Genomic DNA, 25346 nt, shown 5'->3' on the forward strand with positions numbered 1-25346 from the left:
TTACCTTCGCTTGCACTACTTAAAAAACATGGGTGCCTCCCAAGCATCCATGTATTCACCTTTTATTAGTGCATTTTTAAGGTTTCACTGGCCTGACAGCTATCTCGAACTGGTTGGGTCTCTTAAGAGACCATGCAAAAAATTTAAGACAGCAGAAACTCTTGTTCATTAGTAAGGAATTTGAAATAGCAGAGAAATGTATTTTTCGTAAGTGAATTCTCGGTTGATGCATAAAAGTAATAACTAAAAGAAAGAGCCATAAGGCTTCATTTCATTGATGTAAAATTTCAATTTCCTTAGTACTGAACGAAAGTTTGTTATTTATTTATTTTAAGAGTGGCTAACTTGTGATCTGGATGAGATCTGAATGTGTTACAAAGTCTTTGAGGCATCTTTTCTTCATATAATGGCCATGTTTATGTAACCGTTTACATAGAAATCTGGAAACAACTGAAAAAATGAATAAATAAATAATCTGAAAAAGCTAATTAAAAACAGACAATTCTGCTATATATTTGACACTATTAGATCTTGATCAAATCCCCATATACATAATGCTATTCTAAAATAAATTTGCTATAGCAAACCATCCACTATAAGAAACTATTTCTGTTGTCCCTACAAGTTAACCCTAGTGAGGATGACTGTATTATAATTTATCACTATCTGTATATATAGGTTGAGCTGTGTATACAGTTGAAAGATTCTGCCTTTGAAGACTTGAAGTAGATTGAAAAAGGTTTCTAGTTAGGTATCTAGAGCAAACATGATCTAACTCTTAACTTTTAGCTCAGGACTAACATTAAAATAATAATAATAAATAAAGTATAGTTGGGAAAATTCCCATGTTACTCCTCTTGTCTGTCTATGTTCACTGGGCATCTACAGATGCCGTACGGTCACTCCGATGCTCGATGATGTTCCACACTAGGCCTCACCATGTAGTCCTGTTGTTTGCCCTTCTGGCAGCCTCAACTCTCTGAAGATCAGTCACTCCACACATGCCATCCATCCATCTCATTGATGGTCTACCCCTGCCTCTTTTTCCAGGAACTTTACCTTCTATTACTGTTCTGAGAAGTCCTCCTTCCATCCTTTCTATGTGTCCAAAATATTTTAACTTTCTTCTGTCAGTATCCTTAAGGAGCCTTAAAGTTCTACTAATCTTTTCTAACACCCATTCATTTGTATGCCTTTCAGTGTTTGATATCCTCAACAGCCTTCTGTAACACCACATCTCAAAAGCAGATATCCGTTTCTTATCTGACTTCTTTAGGTTCCAAGTCTCACATCCATAAGTCGCTGTTGGAAAAATAACTGCATCTAAAATCCTCAACTTTGTTCCCATGGAGATAGATCCATCCTTCCAGATTTTAGACAGGTCTCTGACTGTTGTTTTAGCCATTCCTAACCTTTTTCTGACATGTTCTGAACAGCAATTCTTCACATTAATAATGGATCCCAGGTACTCAAACTTGCTGACTTCCTCAATTCTGTCTCCATTAAGATACATTTGTTTCTCAAGAGCCTCTCTATTTGTTTTTCCTTTGAAAACCATAAGGATACCCTTCGTTCCCCCCAACAAAAAATGCGGCTTTACTCCTCTTAAACACTATTAATATAATTACAGCTATTATAGCCTGTTTTTGTTTAGGAGTGTCCCTTATTTTAATACATTGGCTAACATTACTCAAAAAAGGGGTGTATATATATATATTTTTTAGGGCATTATAGTGAGTATAGAAGGCAATTGTGGCAGAATAAAAGAGTTGGAAAAATTTTGTACATACCTTGTTTTTGGTTCCATGATGCCTTCCAATTCCAAGATCCTGCTGAAGGTTGTTTATAAACGTGGGGGGGGGGGGGTGTTGACGAAGGAAATAAGTTTGGAAACCCGGGTTACTATTAATAATATCATCATCATCATCAAATTCCTGCCATGTACCCTCAAGAGGTGTACAGGATATGATAGTACTACATGAAAAAAATTACATCATTATTAATTTCCTATCTACAATTTTCCTCCAAATCAGTCTGTTACTTGTCAAGACTCCAACATTATCAGATCTTATATTTCTATCGTCTAAAGCACTTTGTACTGTATCAATCCACCTATATCTTGGTCTTCCTCTGGGTCGTTTTGCTGCCAACCTGACAGAGAACACTTGTTTTGCTAATCTTTCCTCGCCCATTCTGTTTAAGTGACCATACCACCTGAGATTAGCTCTGCTAACGCATTCCTGGATGCTGACAATGTCAAGGTCTTTCCTAATATCCTCATTTTTAATATGATATTGCCATTGATGCCATCTGTTCATGTCTATAATCTTTCTCAGGACTCTCATATCTGCCTTTTCCAAATCGATATTTATTAATATATATATATTATTTTGTTTAGGGACGCATTTTTTGTGGGGAGGAAGAGGGGGGGGGGATGAAGGGGAAGGGTATCCTTATGTGGAAACTGTCCCAGTTTCCATAATGCCATAATGCCCTAAAATATATATATATATATATATCCCTTTTTTGAGTAATGTTAGCCAATGTATTAAAATAAGGGACACTCCTAAACAAAAACAAGCTATAATAGCCGTAATTATATTATTAATAAATAAATAAAATAAGCCTGTGGAGAATGACTCTCAGTCAAGGTCAGCATCAGTGATATGTGATACCACTTGTGAAAAGAATGATTATATCAAATAGGTTGAATGATTATTTTTAAATACTTAAATTTAATTGCAAAGTATCCAAATAAACATATGGATCTTTTGCAGATATTACCAATTCTGTAACCTGAATATAACCATACAAGGTCTCTGTTTCACCAGAGAACCAGGCAATAATGCAAGTCAGTTGCTGGATCAACTTCAGCAGGATGGAAGATAGGTGACATCAGTGAAAAGAAGTGGAGCTGGCAGAAGAATTGTTGAAGTACTGTACTTGACATGGGAAATGGTGATACTGAGTTCAAAACAGATTGATTTTCTTTTAAATAATATGGTTAAATATGAATATAGAGGTTCTATACTCATTATTGATGATTTTTGACAGTAAATATCTTAGTTCAAATCTCATCTAGAATGTGAAAAACTTTTAAGGGTTTTTCATTTGCAAACATGAGAATGCTGTCTGGGAGAGCTCAATAATAGACTTCCCCATTTCATCACATTATGTCCTCTGCTATGCAGTGCTCATGGATGTCAGGCCAAATATTATGTAATCAATGCACCACTGTCTTTTCATTGTGACTTCTTGATTGATTGGAAAAGTACCTGCTCTTTACATCATACAAAAACCTGGTATGAAAGAAAATGTAAAGAAGCCTGTGAAATTCTGATTAACCACCCTAATCTCAACAATAATGGTGGCATAAAAATTCTAAGAATTTGGATGGCACATATTCAGCCTACTTAGTATCTAGCATACTTCAGGGAAGCAATTTTTAGCTTTTTTGAAACTATTCCATACCAATTTGCTGAAATTTATATGCATAATCACAATTTTTTTATTTATTTTTTATTTTTATTTTATATATATAAACATGTTGCTCTCCAGCCTAATTTAATTTTGTTACCCAATAGATAATAATAGGACTCTAGCTTTGATGTAGTAAAGGGTTTTTTTTTTTTTTTTTTTTTTTTTTTTTTTTTTTTTTTTTTTTTTCACCAGAGGTCAGGCCAATAATTTTTGTAACAATTGGTCAGTAACTTTAGCAAACCATGTAGATTGTAGTGCAGCTTGTTTCTCTGTATGTATGCTCCAGATGATAACCTTGATATGAAGGTTGAAACGTCGACTGTTCATTTTGGTTTATATTAAACTAAAATTTTTGCTCTAACACAGTAGTTGTTTCCATAATTTTCCATTATGTATTCTGATCACTGTGTAAACATGAAAGAAAGGATATGTAAATAACCATTGTGCAGTAATTAGGTAAATTTGTAATACAAAAGAAACAGTTTGCAATTTTTACTTTTTTTATGCACATAAGTTTCATGCAATTAAATCTTAGGATCTGCATATGCATCATTTAGAGTAAAAAAAAAAAAAAATGTCATTAGCAGTTTCCTGATATGTACCCTTAAGGAGTTCAGGTTACTAGATCATCCCTACATGATTCTTTAAGAAGGATTTCTCTATTGATGCTATCAAAAGCTCGTTTAAAGTCCACAAAACAACAATTCTTTATGGTCTTCCCAGCTGAGCTCTGCTAGTTGGTGCAATGTGAAAATCTGGTCTATAATAGTCTTGAATAGTTTCCTCGGAACCAGTTTGTTCTACGCCTATCAGTTCTCCATAGGTGTTTTTTAATCTATTTTGTATAATTCTTACAATTATTTTATAGGTGTGGGAGAGGAAATTGATTGGTCTGTAATTTCTGCAGTCTCTTTTGTCTCCTTTCTTGTATATTGGGATGATCTTTCCAGTTCTGCAGTCATCTGGGATCTCTCCTGTTCGTAGTATTTTATTGAATAGGGTTGTTAAATATTCTATTGATGTGCTGTCTCCATATGACCACAGTTCAGTAGGGATAGTATAAATTCCTGGTGCTTTATTGTTTTTCATCTGTTTTATTGCGTATCTAACTTCTTGTAAAATTTTTGGGTGGTCGTTATTTTCTTCTATTGTTGGCATTGTAGTTTTGTTTCCTTGTGAAAGATAGTCTTAAAATGGTTTGACTAGATTTTTCTTGTATCTTCAATATTCCCAGTTTCAGTCATCTTGTTTATCATAGTCACTGCTTTTGCTGAGAATTCCTTTGTAATTTCTCTTATAGTGTCATGGAAGACTTTTAGGTTGTTTTGTTGGTATGCTTCTTGGCATTTCTTAACTTTTTCTTCTAACCATTTTTCTTTGGCTTTTTTGCACAGGTTATTAACATTATTTTTAGTGCTCTGTATTTTTCTCTATTCTCTTCATTGTTTTGTTGGTTTAAAAGTATCTTAACCTCTCTTTTTTCTTCTATTATAGCTAGGATTTCTTGGGTTATCCACTGTTTGTTTATTTTGGGTTTGGAACCTAGAGTGTCTTTTGCAATTGATAATGCTGTTTATTTTCCTTCTTCCCAGTATTTTCTGCTGTTCTGGAAGATGGAGGGTTTTAATTTCGAGCACATCTGTTCTAAAAATCGACTTCTGCTTGAGCTATCTTTTAGTTTTGATAGGCTGATGTTTTCTTCTTTTCTGATATTGTTTTTCCTGTTGAATTTTATCTTCACTTTGGCAGTTAATATTTCGTGATCAGTGTCAAAATCAAAGCTGCTTAATGTTCGTACATTATTTACTGATCTTTTCCATAGTTTGTTTATGATGATATGGTCTATGGAGTTCTTTATATTACCATCTGGGAATGTCCATGTATATTTGTTATTAGGGCGTTGATAGAACAATGTATTTGCAATCGTTAGATCGTTTGCATTACAGAAATGGAGTAATTGTTCTCCTCTGTCATTAAGCTCCCCGTATCCAAATTTCCCCATCACGTCTTTTTTATCTGCTGTGAACTGTCCTATTTTAGGTTAAAATCTCCCATCACTATCATGAATTCTCAATTTTTGGGATTATCTGTTTCCTGTTCTTCATAGAAATTTTCTATTTCTTCCTCTGAATGGTTACTGTCTGGTGCATATATTTGGGTTATTTTAATTGTTTGACCTTTTTCTTTTGCTTGAAGTTTGGCTGTTATTATTCTAGGAGACACTGGTTTTATTTCAATTGCCGAGTGTGTAAGTTTCTTCTCGATTAATAATGCAACTCCTCTGTGTATGTTATCGTTTCTTCCTGAGAAGTATAGTTCTGATGAATCCATCTCTGCACCAATGTGGCTCTGTTAAACCTAAAATACTCCATTTCAGTCTTTTTAAATTTTCCTGAACTAATCACAATTTTCCAGGTTGGTATGATGATCTTACGTTGAGGGTGGCTACATGTTTCACGTCCTTGACTGACCACGTTGCTGATTTCTCACCTACTCTATGTGGTCTTCGAGTAGGCACGTCAGCTGGCTCATATGCAGTAGCACTATCTCGGTTTGTAGACTTTCTCTGGCTCATGGAAGTTACTGGCATCATAATGTAGCCAGGTTGCCATGCCTCTGCTCCATTCTTTGGTCCATGGCTCTTTATTCAGAGCAACCCATTTGGGTTTCCCCCATCTGCCACCCGGGGGACGTGCCTGGTAGGAGTGTGGTCTCCCTCAAGCCTACATGATTAAGATCACATTATTAATAATCTTTTATTAACAATTTTCCTCCAAATGAATCAATTACTTGTTAGTACTCCAATATTGTTGTATCAACATTTCTTTCTTCTGAGTGAATCAATCCACCTAGACCTTGGTCTTCCTCTGATTTTCATGCTATCCTTCCATCAGACACCTGCTTTGCTAACCTTTCCTTTCCCATTCTATTTAAGTGACCATACCATCTCAGATTAGTCCTGCTTGCACATTCTTGAATGCAAACAATGTGAAGTTCCTTCCTAATGTCTTCATTTTTAATATTCTGTAATTGATACTATCTGTTCAGGTCCCTTGTTCTTCTAAGAACTCTTATCTGTTATTTTTACAGCTATTTCACCTGCTGTTCTTGTGTCATTGGCTTTCTACTCAAAAATTCTTAGGGCATTACTGATGTACTATAAAGACAAATATATGCAGAATAATAGAGGAAGAAATTTCGGACATACCTTCCTTGGATGTTGTTGGCTGTCTTCTTTTTGCAATGTGCATGCTTCTGCTGTTAGACTATTAAGGGAAAGGGGTTTTTTTGGAAAAAGTTGAGGGGGTTGAGGCAATGTGAGGGGAATTAATTTGAAAAAAACAAGTTTTTTATATAATATATATATAATATTATTATTAAGGGTGGGTGGAGTGCTTTTTTGGAGGGGGAAGAAATGAAAAAGGGGGCCGAAAATAAAAATAATAGTTTTTAAGAGGATTAACATGGGAATCTTCCCAGAAATAATACTTATCTTATATCTGTGTTCTCTAATGTTTGATCAAGTGGTTTATTTAGAACCAAATTCTCAGACTGGGTTAGAAATTTATTTCTCTCTCATTCCATATAAATTTATTCGTCTGGCCTCCCCACCAGTGAAGATTGCAAATTAAAATCTGGAAATGGACAACTCTGTTGTCCATTTCCAGATTTTAACTTGTAATCATCACTGAAAACTGCCTAAATAGTTAAAATATTTTACTTGTTCTCTATAGGCTCCCCATTCAGAATTCAGCTGAAATTTTCAATGTTCTTACCTATTTTCATAGTTTGATCTTTTTATTACTGATTTTCATGCCAGATTTGTTACAGATGTTATTCAATTTAGTCTGAAAATCCTGGAGACTTTTTCATCAACTGCATAAAAAGTTGATGTTTAGCTCTAATTCTAATATCAGGTTTAATGCCACTTTCTTTCATAATGTGATCCATATAGATTATGAATAAGATTGGAAATAATGTGCATTCTTGTCTTACACCTGATGTTACATCAAACCTCTTCCTGTATTCACTTCAATTTTAACTGCTGACTTAGAACTTAAATATATAGACTGTGTATTGCCCTGTATAATGTTCCATTTACTCCATATAACTCTAACATTTTGAAAAGCTTTTCCCTGGGCATCTTGTCAAATGCCTTTTCAAGATCTACAAAACTTAAGTACAGATCCTTGTCATATTCCCATGATTTCTCAACTATTTCTCTTAAAAAATTAATGAAAATCTGATCTTGAAAACCCTCTATTTGGCTTGAAACCAGCTTGTTCTTCTCCCAGTTTCTCTTCCACAATTTTTCTGTACCTCTTTTCAAGTATGCTTACATAAATCTTACCTTGAACACTTAGCAGAGAAATTCTTCTGTAATTCTCACATTCAGCTTTATTCCCTTTTTTTTTATAAAGATAGAACTATGAGCGCGCAGCTCCATTCATCTGGAATTCGACCTTCTGACCAAGCCCTCTGAATTATGCAGTGTAGCTGCTGCAAAACTTTTATACCACCCATATTTGAGCATTTCTTTTCGAATATCATCTGCTCCAGCCACTTTTCCACATATGAAGATTTTGATAGATTTTTCTACCTCAAGTATATGTACTCCTGTTTACATTTCTCTTGAATTTTATCTACTTTAGTTCTGTCAATGTTTATTTCATTTAACAGTCTTTCATAGTAATTATGCCAGACATGATATCCTTATCTTCAGTTTTCATGTTATCTTTATCATCTTTGATTTCCTTTTACAGTATTCTTCCATTTCTAAGCTTTTTCAATAGCCTCCAGGACATTTTGTCACCTTAGTGATATTTACCTTCTATATTCGTACTGAAGTCTTCCCGTGACTTTTGTTTAGCTACTTTCACACATTGCTTAGCTCTTTTACATTTTTCTGGATTCTTTTAGAACATCTGCTGACTTATTTACTGGGAACTTTCTCTATGTGTTTTTCTTTTGCTAGACTGCTTCTTCTTGTGTCCACCACGTTTTCTTATTTTTTCTATCCTTGACAATTTCGCCACATGCTTTCCTAGCTGAATTAATGTTTTCTTCAGAGTTTACCACTGAAACTGCAAGGTTTGGTTCTTGTATTCAAACTGTTTCATTCTTTCTTCAATAATGTTTGTATAGTTAGTATAGTTTACATACATTTTTATCCTACTTAAAACTAAGTAATGGTCACTTCCAATTTCAAATCCTCTGTATGCTCTGTATCCTGAACTAGCATGAAGATATCACTGTCAACACTGACTTAGCCAATGAGGCATTTCTTATTTCTTTTGTCTTCTCTCCACACGAACTTGAGCACATCTTTAGGTTGGAACATAGTGTTAGTAATGACTAGTCCATATCCTGAGCAGAAATCCAGCAGATAGTGACCATTATTATTTTATTATTAGCCTTACCCTTTTCTCCGAATTTTCCCATGTTCCTATATGCCTAGTTGGATTCACTTCCTACTGCATTTAGATATCCAACAAGTAACACTTTTTCCATTTTCTTTGTCATCTGCTGCTTGCTCTAGTGACCCAAAAAATTCCTCTGCTTCTGTTGGGCCGTAGGCATGAATAAATTTCATTGCCCGTATGCCCACATAACTCTACGGATTATATTATTTGATATTTGTGTTTGTTGAATGTCCTTTTGGTTATATCCATTAGAAGTCATGTGGTTTTTTATGTTTAGTTCAATCAAAATGATGACCTCAATAGAATAAATGTATTAAGTTTGGGTGCACTGGTATTTTGATGGGTGATGAAGTAAAGATGATTGGATATATTGATGTGTAAATGTGGATTTCTGGCAGACTAAAAATTAAATTGTTCCATTGGGATGAGGGTGAAGGACAGGAGCTATGGGCTCAAAAAAAAAAAAAAAGACAATTGTTTGCTTTTCTTTCGGTAGTAAATGTGATGCAGCTGGACATGAAGTTAATTTTTCTCTGAAAAATACAGTAATTCTATCTCTTAGTGTGACTAGACCGCAAAAATGTGACCTACATGGCGAAGCCAAATGCGATGTTTTAGCAATGTAATATCGCTAATGATACTGTTGACTATTTAGACTTAATGCTGGTTTGAACTCATTATGAGATTTAATGAAATAAATACAGTGTACATAAATAATTAATCACTCCTGTATTTCATCTCAGTCACTGAGACATTGTCAGGGGAAACAATATTAAAATTGCAAAAACACACACAAATTTGCACAAACAGTAAGTAAAAATGTGATTAGGCTGAAAGCCCAAAGTCCTATGAGGGACAACTTAGCTGCATTGGGCAGGAGGCCTAAGAATTAAAGCTTCCCAATTTAATGCAACCATATTTATTATGATTAAGTTATTTTTTTTAATTCTGCTGCTTATTCTAAAAAGAAAAAAGCCTAAATTTGCATTTATTGTCGTGAAGCATAGTATTTTTTTTTCCATTTTCACAGTGTGTGTGGTGCTGTGCAGACTATGCATCATATCATTGATAACTGACCCATACACTTCTTTCCTGGAAGCCTCAGGAGTTTGCATTTGCTCCCAAACAGCCATCGACTGATTAACTGAACTCAGTCTGTATATAGTTTTACTCAATAATTTCTTGTATTTCTCCCATACACTTAATAAAAAAATGAATAAATAAACATTCCAGAGTTCAGAAACTATCTTAGTCAATTACCTCTGGACCCTTTCCAATATTTCTTCATCTTTTGAAATTCAATTGACCAAATCTGTGCAGAGTAGTCAGTGGCCTAATCAGAGCTTTATACAGTGGAACCAGAATTACCTTGCTTCGAAAAGTCAGTATCTTCTGCATTGCTAGAATTTGTTGTTGTCCTCACAATTTTAGCAATGTGTTCTCTAAATTTTAGATCCTTATCCACCATCACCCCCAAGATCTCTTATTTCTTCCACCTTCAACAATAATATCCCCACTAAGAGTAAATTCTACATTCCATCTTTGTCTTCCAAATTTTAAAGCCTTGCATATCGCAACATTCAACTGGCATCCCTACTCCCGTACTCATTCGCTCCGCCTATTCAAGTCTTCTTGTAAGGCTGCAGTGTCTGATCTACTTCTCATGGTTTGTCCCAACGTTGAATCATCTGCAAACAACTGAATATCCCCATTCAAGTCTTCCCCACTATGATTAGCATACAGGTTAAACAGCAATTGATCCTAAAATGAATCCCTGAGGCACACCACTAGTGACTTTCCTCCTGGGATATTGCTTCCTCCATAGCAAGTTGTGTAACTTGATGACATCTGTCAGATAGCCAATCTTCAATCCAATGAACTAGTCTAATATCCAGCCCCATCTGCTGTAGTTTGACAATCCACTTATCATATGGTAATCTATCAAAAGCCTTTGCAATATCTAAGTATACTACTGTGTATCCATCTCTCTCTTGTCCAAAGCACCTGCCACTTATTGTGATAAGATTACTAAAATATGACGTGAAGCATATCCCTTTAGCAAATCCTTGCTGTCCATCAAAGATAATACCACTGTTGGCAACCCAGTTATGGATCCAATTCTCACCAGCACTTTAACGCTACTACACTTGATACACAAATGTGCCTATAATTCGATGCTTGAGTTCTGTTACCTCCCTTATGAAGCAATCTAACTTTGCCTTCCTTTCACTCATTTGGAACTTGACTCCATTTAATACTCATATTAAGTAACTAAGTTGGTAGTTGACTGTCAAGGCTTGTCAGCTGCCTGGCACATTCTTTCAAAATACTTGATAAGTCCCATCCTTATTAACATCAAGTTTGCTCATTTCCCCATATACCTCTTGCTCACTCAGTCTCTCCTCATTATCCACTGCTCTCAGACTCTCCATGATGTCACATTCACAAGGATGAAAGACCTTTATGAACTGCTCATTAAATATCTCAACTATACATTCTCAGCAATTGTCCTTATACCATTTTCTCCAATCAGCATCATCCTACCATTATTATTATTTTTTGCTCTACATATCAAAAGAACTTCCTAGGAATTTATTTATTTATTTTATTTTATTTTTTTTTTTGTTTCATTAGCTAACTGCTGCTCATACTGCACTTTTGCCATCCTTACTAAATGAGTCACACCCTCCTTATCTGTTCTTTGTACTCATGTTATTATCACAAACCTTTGTACTTATCATCACTCATCTTATGTTGCCTCCATTATGCCTTTTTTTTTTTTTTCTGTATTGCATGTTTAATCTCTTCATTCATCCATTTCACATCCACCTTATTTAACCTTCTGACCTTTGGAATACATTTAGACATTGCTTCTACTAGATAATTCTTGAATATCACCCAAGTATCATTGATCTCTTTTTCCACCCGACTCCTCCTCATTCCATTCTACAGCTGCAAACTGTCTCCTGAGCTTCTCATAATCACCAGTCTTGTACATATACCCTTCTCTCACAGAAGTCTTCACATGGCTGGCAACCACCCAGGTAATTACTTCGTGGTCACTCTCATCAACTGGAGGGAGATTTGACACCTCATTTATAACATCCTCTGATGAGATGATCAAATTCAAGACCCTCCAATCATCTGTTACATAATAAGGAAGTTGTCCCTCAAAAACTCGAGAAACTTATTTTCCTAACTTCCGGTTGCTATCTCATCATCCCAAGCTATATTGCCATAATTAAAATTACCCATAATCCACATAACCAGGTTTATAACAACATCTAAGTACTTCATTCTGTTCACCTCTATTTCACACCATACTGCCTCAAAACCACTGCCGCTATTTCCCCTTAGATATCTAAGGGGAAATAGACATAACTCTTTTCTGCATAGACATAACTCTTTTCTATCATCAATAATTCTCCACTTCCCTTTTTACCCTTTCTATCTGCATGAAATACATAATACTCTTCCATCTCTATTCCTGTCAGGATGTCATCATCATCCAACCATGTCTCACTTATTCTAATAATTTTTAGGTGAACAAACTCAATGCAACCATTTCATTTTCCTTCAAAATGAAATGGTTGCATTGAATTTCTGATACTTCTAGCACTCATATATCTGTCCATTCCTGGATATATAACAAGTTTTACTGATGCCACTTATTAGATGACTTCTTCATACTTTCCTTGAGGAATTTTTTTCTTCTTACTCATCTCAGAACCTTCTTTAGATCCAACTGTTTTTTCTACATCCCAGTTCACCGTATTTCCTACACACACACACACACACACACTCACATTCACATCCTCTTTGAGCATCAACCTTTCTCATGCTATGTTCTCCTGTTCATCCTGAATCTCCCCATTTCCCTTTTTGTCTTACTCGTTCTCATTCTGTACACTCATGCTACCCACTTCTTCATTCATAAGCACCAATTCAATCTCTCGTTCCTTACTCTTCCGCTCTTTCACATTGTTCTTACTTGCTCAGAATCATTATCTGCACCCATTACTCTCCCTTCTAGCAGCTGACTCTTCAAATGACTCGCATCAAAACCATTCAAATGCATTCCATCACTCTCATACAGTTCAGTTCATCCTTTTCAAACTCATTTCACACATTTCACTAACATACCATTCATAATCTTTGCTCTCTGCCTCATCTCAATACTGTCATATCTGGGCAAGACACTGACTACCTTTTATATAACACTATTATTTTTTTATTGTTCTCAACAACTTCCTCATATCGAATCTTACATTCTCCTCATTCCCAATCAAGTCATTTGTTCCTACTATCAATTCTTTTGCTCACTTACTCTTCATGTCCAATGCCTTAATCACTATTCATCTTACCTCCTGGAAAACAAACCTTGTGCATCTTCTCATTTACCACACCTCTAAATCGAATCTCCATATAATGCCACTCATAGGTCTTTCATTACCTTTTTCATATTGGCATTATTCACTTTCATCTTCTCCACTCTTCCACACATACTACAATTCTCTTTGTTTTACTCCATATCTGCCTCATCTTCACCAACTCTGCTTTCAAAGCTTTTTTTTTTCAATCATTCACTCTCGCTGTTTGATTAGTCACATGCACTTTTTTGCCATCAACCCTGCTCACCACCTTACCATTAATTGCTCTGTTTTTCAATGTCATTGTCACGTGCTTTAACATCAGTAGAACTCTTTTCCTTGCTATCACTTCCACACACTTTCTTAACATTTGCATAATCTTCTTCAGCTGCTGTTTCATTTATGATGCCATGTACCCTACTCATATTTAAACGTGTATTTAAACACGCCTCATGGTACATCAGAATATCACACTTCCTACATATACACTTGCTCTTTTCTCTTGTTCAGCTTCTCTACATAAATATCTGTGACATCTTCCCATGCATACATACCTTATTTATGATCACTGTACCTTTTTTTTTTTTTTTTTTTTTTTGAAAACTCCATGCCAGTAACTTGTCTTCTGCATTGACCTATGCAAATTTGCCTTTTACTGCCATTTTATATCAGCATACTAACCAGAACAATGAAATTATGGTAATAATGCCTAAGAAATCTATCCAAACACTGCTTTCCATTCTCAAATATCTCAGAGTTACACTTGATCTACAAATTATACAATATCAACATGTTAAATGTGAAATTCAGTTATCTTGTTGCAGTCCATACTATGACCTATGTTTAACATCAGTTTTACATGTGGGCTGCATTTGGGTCCTAGTGATCCAAGACATTTTTCAAATATAGGTAATATTTCTGGAGAAATTCCATGTTACTTCTCTAAGTAAATATTATTTTTATGGCTGTTTAGCCTATTTTTGTTTAGGAGTACCCCTTTTTTTTTATCAAGTCATTGGCTTTTTACTCGATTTTTAGGGCATTACTGATGTTTTAAAGACAGATATATAGGAAGAATAATTCGGACACAACTTTCTAGGATATTGCTGGTTGTCTTCTTATTCAGTGGCATCTGGCATATGACTGAAAGGAAGGGGGAGTTGGAAAAGTGGGGGCTATAGAGATGTGGGAGAATTTTCGGTGAGGCAGGAGGTGTGTGTGAATTTTAAACCTGGGTTTTTTAAAGGTGGGCAGAGAATTCTTTGGGAGGTAGGTGAAAGATAGAAATTTTGTGGGGAAGGAGAAAGATATGATGGAATAAGATCAGGGGTGGGAGTAACGGGGTGTGAGCTGTTTCGACAGTGCATCATCTTCGGAGCTCATTGGGGAAGACCACCATATGCCAGATGCTGCTGAATGAGAAGACAACTAGCAACATCCTACAAAGGTATGTCTGAATTATTCTTCATATATCTGTCTTTAAAACATCAATAATGTCCTAAAAATGAGTAAAAAGCCAATGTCATTATATAAAAAAGGGGTACTCCTAAACAAAAATAGGCTAAATAGTCATAAAAATAACATTTTTCAAATGTTTACATGTAACGATTAGCTAAAACAAGAGAAAGAGAACTTCCAATGGCTAATCCTGAGTTTTGTTTATATATAGAATCTTTGTACTTAAAGTACCGAGATGTGATATAGTGTTTGAAGAGTGCCATGATTTTCCTGCAAAACTTATCCTGTAGTAGTATGAGATACTCACTGCTCAGGATATTGGTAAAAAAACTTGACTATATCAAAGCTGGCTAAAATGTCTTGTTCATTAAGAATGATGTTTTTGATGGTGTTGACAAATTGTTCAGAATTTTTAGTGAAAGACTCGATTGTCCTGTCAAAACTTCAGGTAGTTTAGCTAGATGATATATGAAAATTCAGTATAAAAAGCAAATATATAGAATCATGACCCTTTTACTCACTCACACACAATCATATCTGAAAATAGATGTTGAATCAAACTTATTTCTGATATTATTTATAAAATGTCTTAGTAATAAAGGTTTACATATCCAGCTTCATGAATCAAATATACAAAAGTATCAATCATTGTTACTTGAGTCTGATTTAGTAGAAATCTTCCAAGAAAATAGAAAATAACAGCTTCACTCACTTATTGCTACTAAGTCTGATCTCCCCCCCCCCCAGTCAAAAAATGAAACATTTTAGTGCACCGATTTCAAGAAAAATCACACAATATGCTTATTCATCACTTCTTAAAGCTTTAAATGATTTCTAGAGGTATATATATATTGTTATATTATGCTTGTATTGAAAGGTGCTAAAAACAGCTATTAGACACATGAAGGAGAGAATGTTAGATGTTAAGGAAGAAAAGAAGTGAGTTTTGATGAACATCCCTTGAAAATGAATGCAAGTTAGGAATATTGGTTTTTCTGTGTTTTCACTTCATCTTCCTATCGTAGTCCATAGTAGGACCACTGAACAGATATCAGGAAATATTCCTCACAGAAAATTCTTATGGTGAATGAATTTATCTTTGCTGGTAAATGATGTAAACTTTTATGATTGAAGTGGAAAAGAAAACCATATAGTGCTGTTCATTGATTGGCTATCTGTCAAAAAGAAACGCAGAATGGCTCCAAAATAATTATCATCATCCTGCGTATCAAGGATTTAGGCCTAGCATGGCCTGTTCCCTTAGAAGTCATCGTTTAAGAGGACGTCCTGGTTTTCTTTTGCTAAAGGCTTCTTTTGGTAATCTTTCTGTTTTCATTCTTTGAAAGTGTTCCATCCATTTATGTTTATATTTTTAAATTTTTTCTTCTATTACTGGTTCTTGGTTTAATTCTTTCGTAATTTCTTAATTTCTTTTGTGATCAAATAGGGTATACTTTGCAGTTTTTCTCATAAACTTCATTTCTGCTGTTATTAATCTTTGTTTGTCTTTTTGTTTTATTGTCCAGACCTCGCTTCCATGCATTAAGACTGGTAGGGCTAATGTATTGTATACTTTTAGTCTGGTTTGTTTTTGAACTAGGTTTGGTTTAAATATAGAGTTAATTACACCTGTTATTTTTAAATATTTTGCAATTTTTACGTTTATATCTTTTTCATTTTCATATGTGATCATACATCCTAGATAGTTAAATGAATTCACCTGTTCTAGGATCTTGTTATCTATTACTATTTTAGTTCTTGCTGGATCTTGTCCTTAAAGGCCATAGTTTTTGATTTTTCTGTTGATATTATCATACCATAATCTTTGGCTATCTCATTTAGATCTAAAATAGCTTTCTGTAAGTTATCTTCAGAATTTGTAATTATTATTTGGTTGTCGGCAAAAAGGAGAGTGTTTAAGTTCACTATAGGAGAAAGTTTAATTACTTGATGTAAATTTTTATTCCATTTTATTATTATTTCATTTAAGTAAATATTAAAAAGAGTTGCTCAGAGGGGACATCCCTGTCGGACCCCTTGGTTTATCTCTCTCTCGTATACGATAGCTCATGATTTAATCTTATTTGTATTTGATTATTTTCATATATACTTGTGATAGCTTTTAGGATATTATTTGGTATTTGTCTTTCTTTTAATATGTTAAATAATATGTTTCTTTTAACTTTGTCAAATGCTTTTTCAAATTCAATAAATGCAATATGTGTTTCTAAATTGTATTCTCTTCTTTTCTCTATTATTAGTTTTAGGCAAAAGGCCGGGTCTATACATGATCGGCCTTTTCTAAATCCATTCTGTACTTCTGAAATAAAGTTTTCGGAATATTTCATTAGTTTGCTATTTAAGATTCTGCTATATATTTTGTAACAGGAATTTAGTATACTGATACCTCTAATAGTTTTTAGGGTCATCTCTATTACTTTTTTAAAGATAGGAATCACAATTGCTTTTTCCATTCTATTGGGGAGATACCAGTTGAATAAATTTTATTTAAAAATAATAAGAGTCTTTCTTTGAATCTTGTTCCTGTGTATTTATATAGTTCTGAACCTATTTTATCTTCTCCAGGTGATTTTTCCATTTTTCTTGTTTCTTTCAGGCTGATTTCTAATTCTTCTTTAGTTATTTCCTTTTCATTTTCATTAATTGCTTGCCAGTTGTCTTTTTTTAAAATATTTGTCTGTCCACAATTCTGTGTAGTAATTTAGAAATTCTTCTAATTTCAATTCGATGTTTCATTTTATGTTTTCTTTGGTATCTGCATTTAAGTGTTTCAAAATCTTATATACATTGGGTCTTATTTTATATAAATCATGTTCTAAATCAGAAACAAATTTGTTCCATGATTCTCTGTCTTTTTCTGACTTCTCTTTTAGCTATGGCTCTTATTCTTTTATATTCTATTTCATCTTCTAATCTTTTACTGCTTAACCATTTGTGATAGTCTTCTTTTTTCTTTTTGATTATTTCTTTGATTGTATCATCCCAGATCTTCAGTTTTTTCCTTTTATTGAATTTTTTGGTCTTTCCTAACTTTCATTTGCTGCTGCATTTAGTATCGTTTTTATATTATGCCATATGTCTTTGTGTTTATAGAAGGAATTCATTATTTTTAGGTTATTATAAACTACAAAGTCAATCAATTTTTTACCATTCCTGTTTAGAGTATGTTCTCCATGTATTCCTATATTATTATTAATTTTCATGTTTCCAATTCTTGCATTTAAGTCTCCTGCTAAAATTACGTAATCATTTTTATTTATTTTATTATATATGTTTTGCAGCTGATTATAAAAATCAATATTATCCTGTTCTCTTCCTTCTTCTGGGGCATATAAACTAACTATTGTTAAATAGCCTCTATCTTTATTCTAGCTTCTATTATTCTTTCATTTCATAATTTATAATGTTTTGACTGTTTTGAAAGGGAGTTATGAATCCAAATCATGACTCCTGCTTGTGCTCTTTGGTTACTGTCAACTCACTATATATATATATATATATATATATATATATATATATATCACATTAAAATTTTCGGTTCTCATATTTCCTTTTAATTTCTTTTTTGTTTCAGTGATTACTGCTATTTTAAAATTTCTTTCATTTAATAGTTGGTCTAATTCTATTTCTTTATATGCTATTCCTCTTACATTCCAGTTTGCCTTTTTCCATTCCAGGGTCGTTTTCATTGATTCAATCTGATTAATTATCTTATTCTGTCAGCTTACAAGTAGAATTATGTTCTCCATGTCAGGGGACTAGCCTGATGATGGAATAGTTCAGTGGTACGGCTCCTACCTTAAGGCATCTGAACTAGCCTTCTTCCAAATTTAAACCCATAGGAGGAATAGGGTATATTGAATTCTTGTCGAGAGGCTTATACGCTGGTTATACATGATAACTAATAATTAAGGAATTGACAGCGTACACTAGAAATATAAATTAAATAAACTTTAATATATAATTTCTGATATTTCGGCAAACGTCACGTTGCCATCTTCTTGGGAACTTATTACAAAGACAAGCGCACACAAGTACTACATAACAGTAAATGAGAATAGAAGCTAGGAAGTTAACGTTTTCCTAAAGTCCTGATGGTGCCCCCTGGCGAGCTATATTGGTAGTTCTTGGACTTTGGGCTGAAGTTCTTCTGATAAATGTTTCCCAAATTTGGGGCAGTCTCATGCATCCAAATTTGTTGAGGTTGGCATGTTCCTAAAGGCTGAGGCTGATTCCATGAATAGTCTTTCATATTTGAACTTGCTGCGGTATATTACTATGGCTTTCTTCCATCTTATTCTGTGGAGAGTATCCAGAGCGTGGTCTGCAAGCCCAGAGTGGCTGTACTTGTGAAATCGGATGTAATCCTTGTATTCTGAGATTCTGATATTTGCTGTCCTGCTTGTTTGGCCAAAGTAGCACAGTTTACAGCTGCAAGAGACCTGGTATACACCAGGTAGGTCTAGGGGAAGTGGTTGGTCTTTAGTGGAGCGGATAGGGGATGCCAATTTTCTATGTGGTCTGTAATAGGTGGTCAAGTCATGTTTTTTTAAGATTTTGTTGATTTTTTCTGAGGTGCCTCTCGGATGTAGGGAATGGTGATGGATCTAGAGTAATCTTTTTTGTGAAGGGGAGGGGGTGGTGGGTTGTGGATAACTGGGTTAAGTATTTTTTTGGATTCTTTTTTTTTGAGGGGGGGGGGGGTAGCCATTGGCTAAGAAAGTGTCACGAATGTGATTTAGTTAGGGCTTGCTCATTAGAACAGATTATTTTTGCCCTGTTGAATAGTGTCTTAATAACTCCATATTGTTGTGAGGGGGGGTGATGGGATTGTTGGTGAATGTATCTACCTGTATGGGTTGGTTTTCTATAAACTGAGAAAGCCAAGGTTCCATCAGGTTGGCAAGTGACTAGTGTGTCTAGGAAGGGGAGGTTATTGTTTGCCTCTTTTTCGGTGAACTTGATTCTAGGGTGTTGGTTGTTTAAGTGTGTTAGGAAGGAGAGGAGTGAATTTGGGCCATGTAGCCAAATAGCAAACACATCATCAATATAGCGAAGCCATATGGTAGGTTTTTGTGGGGCTGAGTTTAAGGCTTTCTCTTCAAAAGTCTCCATAAAGAAGTTAGCCAAGGGTGGGGAAAGTGGTGAACCCATGGCTGCCCCCTCTATTTGTTTGTAGAATTTTTCCTGCCAAACGAAATAGCCTGAGTTCATTGTAAACTGAAATAGGGCTGAGATATCAGGAGGAAATTTAGCTTGGATTAGCTCTAAGGTTTCTTTGAGGGGGACATTCGTGAATAAGGAGGAGACGTCAAAACTGACCATTGAGTCATTATGTTGGAGTGTGAGGTTTTCTATACTGGCTTTGAAGTGGGCTGAGTTTTTTTATGTGTGATGGTGTGTTGCCAGTATAGTGTGAGAGCGCTTTGGCTAAATGCTTGGCTAGTTTGTAAGTGGGGGAATCAATGCCATCCACTATGGGACGTAATGGCACATTATCTTTATGTATTTTTGGGAGCCCATATATGCGGCGGGGGGGGGGTCTAGAGTTATAGGGTTTCAGTCTGTTGGTAATCTCCACAGGCCAAGAAGTGACCTTCTTAAGGAGCCTATGGAGTTTTCTAATTTGAGAGTTAGTGGGATTATGTTCAATAGGGAGGTAAGTGGATCGATCTAATAGTAAGGCCTTGAGCTTACCTGTGTAGTCATTAAGATTGAGTACCACAGTGGCGTTCCCCTTATCCGCTTTGGTGATCACAATTTCTTTGTTTCTTTTCAATTCTTGTAGTGACTTGTATTCAATGGATAAGTTGGATTTCGGAGGCTTTGCTTTTGTGAGAACACAGGCTACATCCAATCTGATATCGTTAGCGATGTGGTTTGGGAGGTGGCGAATCCCGTGTTCAATTTGGATCATTAACAACCCACCACACCCTCCCCTTCACAAAAAAGATTACTCTAGATCCATCACCATTCCCTACATCCGAGGCACCTCGGAAAAAATCAACAAAATCTTAAAAAAACGTGACCTGACCACCTGTTACAGACCACATAGAAAATTGGCATCCCTTATCCGCTCCACTAAAGACCAACCACTTCCCCTAGACGTACCTGGTGTATACCAGGTCCCTTGCAGCTGTAAACTGTCCTGCTTTGGCCAAACAGGCAGGACAGCAAATATCAGAATCTCAGAATACAAGGATTACATCAGATTTCTCAAGTACAGCCACTCTGGGCTTGCAGACCACGCTCTGGATACTCTCCACAGAATAAGATGGAAGAAAGCCACAGTAATACACCGCAGCAAGTTCAAATATGAAAGACTATTCATGGAATCAGCCTCAGCCCTTAGGAACATGCCAAACCTCCACAAATTTGGATGCATGAGACTGCCCCAAATTTGGGAAACATTTATCAGAAGAACTTCAGCCCAAAGGCCAAGAACCACCAATATAGCCCGCCAGGGGGCACCATCAGGGCTTTAGGAAAACATTAACTTCCTAGCTTCTGTTCTCATTTACTGTTATGTAGTACTTGTGTGTGCACTTGTCTTTGTAATAAGTTCCCAAGAAGATGGCAACGTGACGTTTGCCGAAATATCGGAAAGTATATATTAAAGTTTATTTAATTTATATTTCTAGTGTACGCTGTCAATTCCTTAATTATTAGTTATTAGGGTATATTGAAGGGGGAAAGAATAGATTATAGAAGAAATATAGTAAGGTTTATAGAGAGGGTACAGTTGTAAGGCCAGAAATGAAAACACCTCATTGTCCTCGAGTACTCTAATAGCATAAGGGTCATAAAATAAGGCCTTATAGGAAAGATTAAAGTAAGTGGATCTTCCTCAAAGTAGAAGAAGAAGAGGACAGATCCAGCTAGGGGTCCATGGGATGCCACTTCCCTTACAATCAGAGTGATTGCCCTGTTGGTCCACGAGTCCTTATTCAGTATATTCGGACCACCCCACCACACACACACACACACACACACACACACGGTGGGCTACCCTATCCGCCACCCAGGGGACGCGCTCTCTAGTGGTTACAGGAGCAAAATAATTATGTTATTGTTTATCATTAATTAATAAGACAAGAGCAGGACAAAACATAAGCTCAAGTGACTGTCAAAATAATTGGCATTTGGTACACCGCTATGGAGAATGAAAGAAAGAGCGAATAGGAAAAGCATAAAATTGTATAAAAAGAAAGAAGTGAGCGAGTTACTTCTTTTGCTAGACACAAATGATTTGAAAGGTGAAAAATATGCAATGCGAGAGGATATGAAAGAATTATTAGAAGAAGCAAAAACTGAAGAGTAAGAAAGTAAAGCAAGTCTACTGCCTCAATATGATCAAACAGAATTGAGAAAGGCCATGATTGTCAATGAGAAGATTTTTCAGCTTATAAATGTATGGAGTGAATTTGATGGATGTAAGTATGCCTGATGGACCACACTTAAATGATTTTGAAGATAGATTCTTGGAGAAAGTGTTGTTCAGTGAGAGTTTGGAAGTGCAAAACCAGCGAAACTAGAGATTTTAGGGGGGAAGCAATCAAGTACATATCTAGCCAATCCCTGGGACAAATGAGTGTGTATTCAGGACTTCTCTATCCCACCCCTGGGATAGATAAGTATGAATGAATAAGTATGATTTTGAAGAACTGGGTGCATTTTCCCAGGTTTCAAATCTGAATGGGCAGGTAATGACATCATTATTATTATTATTACATCACACCTCCAGGGAGTCCAAAGATTCATCGAGGAGGGCATCTACTCTACAACTCTTCGTCTCACTACTCCACCAAGCTTTATCATCTAACACCAACTCCATCTACCATGACTACCACCCTAACATAAAGGAGAGGAGTTTTTGGCATTGTTCAGCTTGGCTTGCCCCAAAATTATTGGCATCTGTGATACCTGGTTGTGAGAGAATGATGTAGTTACAGGGATAGAATGTAACAGATATCATATTTTCAGAGAAAATAGGGAAGGAGGAGGGGTATTTTTTATGATAGCTGAAGAACTTCAACCAACAAAAACAGAAGTTAAGCAAGATTATAAATCAGGAAAATGGTACATTTGAAACACTGTGGTATGAGATAGAGGTGACCAATAGGACAAAATATATTTTGTCCTATTGGCTATTTTAGCTATAGCAGCAACCAGATGGTTGCTGCTATATACCTAGGGATCCAGAAGAAGATGTGCATGATATGCATCAGCAATTAGCATAATTAGTGCAGGCTTAGCAGTTATCATGGGAGACTTCAACTATGGTGGAAAAATCTAGATTGGAAGGAGGAAAGAGCACATGGTGAAATGGGACTAATACAGTTACTAAGGGATAATTATCTGAAACAGCATGTGATGGAAGGGACCAGGGATTTTGAGAGTATTGGATTTGATAATAGTGTCAGAAGATCTATATATAACTGCAGTAGCAATGCTATCTCTGATTGGGAAAAGTGAACATTCAGGCTTGTCTTGGTATGTTGCTCAACATGTGGAAATTTCAGTAGTCAAGAAATAGTTTATGCAGAACTACAAAAGTGGGCAAAAACTTAGAAGGTAACTTGGAGCAGTGCCATGGTGTAAGAAGCTACATGGAATAAATGTTATTAGTGCATGGGAAGCGGTCAAGGATTGTTTGAGTGAGGCAGTATCAGAGTGCCTACCTAGGGTCAGGAGGCTAAACCCAGTAGGAATTAAGTGGATGAGTAGCCATATAAAACAGGAGTTGGGGGAAAAGAAAGAATTGTCAAAGGAATATAAACAAAAAGGTGATCAGCATGCTCATGAGCAATATAAAGCACATATAAAGGAGGCTAAATTAAATTTTAAGGAAAAATTTAATTAAAAAAAAAAACTGATCTAAAATTTCACTCTGGGATCATTACATGTACATTTTATTATTCTTTATTATGCTTAACTGCTACTGCCTTCTTTTTCCCTTTGAAGACTTCTATTTTGGATTTACTTGATTTGGATCAAGTAAATCCAAAAGAGTTTTTTTGCTACATAGCAAGTAAGAGAAAGAATGATTATGAAAAGATTACTCAGTGCTGATGGTAGGAAAGTGACAGAAGCAGAAGAAATAATTCAGTTACTAAGTGATCAGTTGGCAAGGATATATCATCCAGGTGGTGACTTTGCAGTTACTGATGCGAGAATTGAGAATCCCAGAGTGAACTGGAGTGCTCAATATATTGAAAAATATCAAGGTGAATACAGCAGTTGGCCTAGAATAGTATATCAGTTTGTGTGCTATGAGAATGTGCAAGTGAACTAGCAGTGCCTCTGACAAAGTTGTTTAATCTAAGTCTCAGCTCTAGAGATTCCAAGGGAGTGGAAAGAGGGTCATATAGTTTCATTACATAAAGGTGGCTCAAAGATTGAAGTAGCAAATTACAGATCAGTTAGTATCTTTTGAGGTAATGAAAGTATTGGAAATGGGTGGAATGGAATATGATACTCTGTTGGAGAAGCGTGGCTTTGTAAATGGTAGGTCCTGCCTTGGTAAGTTATTTACGTTATATAATAAGGTGACAGTTGAATTAAAGGAAATGGCTACGCCGTGATACTGCTGGACTTTGCAAATGCATTTGACAGAATACCGCATGGAAAACTATTACATAAGTTGGAGCAAATTGGAATGGATATGTTGCCGGTGCCTGATAGATATGAGAGGGTGGTGTATGGTGGAATGAAATCAATGAGAGTGACTAGCAGAATTCCCACTAGTCTCCACTAGGATTAATAAAAATTCAAGTTAACCTATTGAAGTTGGAGTAGCTAAACTTAATTAAGCCCTAGACCAATATTGCATCTCATGCATGCACGCACCATTTATATTAATCATATATGATTCTAGGTCAGACTCTCACAGCACAACCATAATTAATCATGTTAACTCAAACAGCCCATGGTACTTAATGGCATATTGTCATTGATGTATTACTGGTGGTCGATTGTGGCACTTTAGTTTAGCATTTGCAGCAGAATAAGCCAATGTTACATAAATATTAGGCTGGCAAAAGTGTTTTATTCAGATATAATTGTATTTTTTTAATCTCAAAATTTGGAAGCATACCTCTAATACTCTCTCTCATGGTACACCATACTAGTGAAGCTAAATTATAATTACAAAAAAAAAAAAAATTAAAAAAAATGATTTAAAATTTTACTCTGAGATCATTACATGTAAATTTTTATTATTCTTTATTATACTTAACTGCTGCTGTCTTCTTTTTCATTTTGACGACTTCTACTAAATCAAATTGACTGTTAGAATTTAGTTAAAAGACAAAATTTGTCATCTTCCTTAAATGATTGATATTTTTCTATATTTGATTCATAGAGTTTGATATGTAAATCTTTGTCATTAAGACATTTTGTGAATAATAGAAAAAATGCTTGCTTCCCTCCCCTACCCCACTAATGACTTTTACAGTATGAGTGAGTGAGTGTGTGAGTCCCATCCCATTCATATGCCATCTACTATTTTGGAATTTGACTACCATGATGTGACTCATGGTTAGCTATGGGCATAACGACACGTGGTAAGGACCCTATCTCTTCTACATCTTGT

General features: G+C 35.4%; 1 protein-coding gene across 3 annotated transcripts in view; it reads left to right on the forward strand.

Annotated features, from left to right (window-relative positions):
• The window catches only part of LOC150096745 (uncharacterized), a 178141-nt gene that overhangs the window by 46618 nt on the left and 106177 nt on the right, over window positions 1-25346 (forward strand). The window lies entirely within an intron of this gene.

Source organism: Typopeltis vanoorti, chromosome 18 (genome assembly GCF_054136105.1).
Source record: "Typopeltis vanoorti isolate ZY-2024b chromosome 18, IOZ_Tvanoo_1.0, whole genome shotgun sequence".
NCBI classification, from domain to species: Eukaryota; Metazoa; Arthropoda; class Arachnida; order Uropygi; family Thelyphonidae; genus Typopeltis; species Typopeltis vanoorti.